This window comes from Camelina sativa, chromosome 12 (assembly GCF_000633955.1).
Source record: "Camelina sativa cultivar DH55 chromosome 12, Cs, whole genome shotgun sequence".
Taxonomy (NCBI): domain Eukaryota; kingdom Viridiplantae; phylum Streptophyta; class Magnoliopsida; order Brassicales; family Brassicaceae; genus Camelina; species Camelina sativa.
The window spans coordinates 18198800-18202546 of NC_025696.1; the positions used below are offsets into that span (position 1 = coordinate 18198800).

The 3747-nt window shown below is 30.9% G+C and overlaps 1 non-coding gene across 1 annotated transcript; it reads right to left on the reverse strand.

The window, feature by feature from the left end:
• On the reverse strand, nt 3-74 carry TRNAP-AGG. Its single transcript has one exon. It is a non-coding gene; the product is annotated as a tRNA-Pro (tRNA).

Sequence of the window (3747 nt, forward strand, 5' to 3'; positions counted from 1 at the left end):
ATGGGGCATTCCGAGAATTGAACTCGGGACCTCTCGCACCCTAAGCGAGAATCATACCACTAGACCAAATGCCCGCTGTTGATGACCTTTAACTTTTAACCTTCCAAATATCCTACCTCTAAGAATTATTAATGTTTTCTTAACAAGACCAGTTCACTCATTTGAAGTAGCCTGTCCAAACATGTGTGTGAAATGACAAGTTTTGATCCAATCCCAGCGAAAGTTCTCAACACAATTGTCTAGGTACAACTTTAGGATGTTGACTTATCACTTGCCCTGACAATGTCTATCCCTTGGATTCTTGTAGCTAGTCCAAGACATTTCATCCTGAACTCAACCATCAAGCTGAGCTTTATATAATTAACAACATCAGCAAGTAAAGCTTCTCAAATGTTTAATTTGTATAATCTTACGTACGTACACACAAGTATCATAATTTCATCTTTTTAATTAAGTCATTGACTCTTCGTAGGACCTGTAAAACTGTCAAACTTTATTATATTATCTTCAAGAGTTCTTTAATCATAGAAATATTTCTTTTCTTTTTTTTGTTGTTGTTAAAATGTTAGACTTATTAATCAACAAAAATAAAAATATTTACAAAAGGTTGGTAAAAGCTTTTAGCGCGTGGTAGGTCTACGATCATATCTGTTAGGGTTGTGGTGGGTCGTATTGTGGATATGTCCATACCGCTCCCTCCATACTAAATATATGACTGTTTGGAAGAGCAAACAGAGGAGAGCAGCTTCAATAGCAGGGGAGGTTTGGCGAGTGAGAGCCTGCAAAGTTATTGCCCAATCTGGGTTTGGGCGACGTCAGAGGAGGGGTGCACTCAAAGATGACCAAAGAGAAAATGTATACGGGCAAGCAAAGAAGAGATGATCCCTAGTCTCATTTCGCTCACCACACAGCGGACATGATTGAGTTTGTCCCCAGCTCTGTAGACGTTGGCCAGTGGATAGTCGATCAAGGATCACCAACAAAGTATATGATTTCAATATTACTGCGGTAACTTTCCTTACTGCTTAATCCATAAATGGTAACGCTTAATTACATTTATTGTCATGTATATTAATTTTTGCAAGACAATGGATATTTATATTTTTGACTGCAAATCAAATTTAATGCGACTCAGATTTATTATTTTGTCTACTGTTTGATTGATTTTAGAATTGAATTGTCATGTATGTCTCTGATTTTGGAATTCAAAATGTCATGTATTCTCTATGCTTGATTTTGGAATTTGAAATTGTCATGTATGTTTTCTCTGATTTATTTTATCATTTTTTATTTGACAAATAGGACATCAGACAACATTCAGCTAAAAACAGACTATTTAGAAGCCAAGTGTTGTACTTGTTAATGACTCAAGATGCATTATCTGTGCATGAGATTGTTCAAGCCAACCAGGCTGCTAGACTATTTATGTATCCCATCCTACTTCTAAGGCATAGTGATGGACATACATACCTACACAGAAGAAGAGATCACAAATTCGAGGTATTTAAGTTTGTTTTTTGTTTATTATTTAAATTTCATAAAAGGCATGCACTCATACTTTTGTTATTTGTTGTGGTAGTCTGGTGGTATCGCAGCAATTGTCCTTTACCGCACATCATGTAGGCAACTTGTTTCAGGTCTTAGTGGCACACCGCTATTTCTTTCAAGGTATCCAAGGCGATCACTTCCTAGTACATTACCTGGCAGAAAAACGAAGATGATGTAATGCTAATCGAGCAGTATCCGATTCCAATCGTTCCGGTGGTCAATCTAGCTCATCTACACCAAAATTAAATTTAATTGAAGTTTGGCTTCTAAGCGCTTTTAGTCAGGAAAATTTTACTTTTAGATGTCGCGTATACAAAGACCCCCGAATTTAAACCAGCGGCTATAGTCAAGTGTCAGTTATAGAACTAATTGTTGGCATGTTCTTTTCATGATATATGTGAAAAAACCTTAAAGAGAACTTATAACAAAATGGTGAATATATACTTAACAACATCAAATAATTTTTTTTAAACACATATTCATTAATTTCAATCATTTAATAAACTAGTAAATATATAATTATTTTCTTACAGTTAATTCTGAAATGATAGGCTTTTATTAGACAAGACAAATAATAGTCATTACATTACACTTGTCCAATATTTTTAATGGGTTTTACACGTGTCTACATTGTTCATATATGATAAGGAAATTCAGAAACAAATAATATATTGTTAAAAGATGTTTTGCCTTAAAAACTACTTTAGAACTTAACAAAGTTAAATACAATAGTATATATTTAGGTTCTTGAGATTTTTTTTTCTAAAAAAATGGAAATTTATTTATTTTAAAGTCAAACTTAAGGAAAAAACCAAAAAAAAAAACAAATTATTAATTTATAATGCAAGAGTTGGATACATCATACATTAAATATAAAGATATGAAATTAATTAATTTCCTTCACTTTTAATTTTTAACATCTGTACTAAGAAATATCTTTATATGCAGTGCTGTCTACATAAGACTATGTACAATGGTTCCAAAATTACAACACCCACTTTTTTCTTTTTAACACTCCACATCACTTTCTCTTTCTTCCACGTCATGATTCAACACCTACATTATTTTTATCTTCTACAATAGTTTTGTTTAATAAACTTACATCACCTTACCCCACCAATTTTATTTCATATTTTCCACCTTATTTGTGTTTATTTTTTGTGATCACATATTCTTAATCATAGTTAATATCAAATAAAATTAAAACAAGCAAAAATTAAATAATTTATAAAATAAATTGAGATTTTGTTTTTATTTTATAAAATATATAAATTATGAGGATCTATTAAAAAACCGGTAAAACAATAAACAAGAGTTTATGAAGGTTGATAGCAAAAATATAGTAGAAAGGATAAGTTTTTTTTTTGTGTCCAAATTAAATGAAACAAGTTTCTATTTATACAGAATGAAAAATGATAAATTTTGGTATAAAAATAATAAAATAAAATTTTGGTATTCTATAAGATCATTGATCTCAAATAATTGGATTGGGTAAAAAATAATTGAAATCTCATCATCCAATAAAAACAAAACACATTTCTATATATAAATATTATTCTATAATTTAAAAAGTAAACCATTCAGAATGTGCCACGTGGCGAGCAAATCCACTTCTTTTGGGTTTCAACGGAGTTGAAAACATTCAACTGTGTTGTCTCCACATCATCCATTTTCTTTTTTTCAACACCTCATTGCATTGCTTCAACTGTTGAATTTTTTATTCAACAGATCAAAACTATACCATTGTAAGTAGTCTAAGTCATATATTTAATAAATTGAGTGATCATTTTGATTATGTGTGTAAATTCTCTTCTCTTCAATATTATATATGAAATGTGTTAGGCTTCATAAGATATATCTTACGGGGAGAAGACTGTAAACTAGTCTTTGTTATTTAGAACTTGATTGTGATGGGTTGTGGGTGGTGGAAGTGGTTATGAAGAAGCATCCCTTATGAGTAAGAATAACATATATATATTTCTCATTTATTTATGTTGTTATATTTTTCTTACGATGCCACATTTTTTCCTCTTGAGAATTATTTAGTTATACTATGGATGCTGAACTGAAGATTGGGTTGCATTGTGAAAATTGCGCGAAAAAACTCAGAAAAGTTGTTAGCAAACAAAAAGGCAAGAATTTTATTTATTTATTTATTCTATATATATATATATATCATAGGAAAAAAGATGGCTAGCT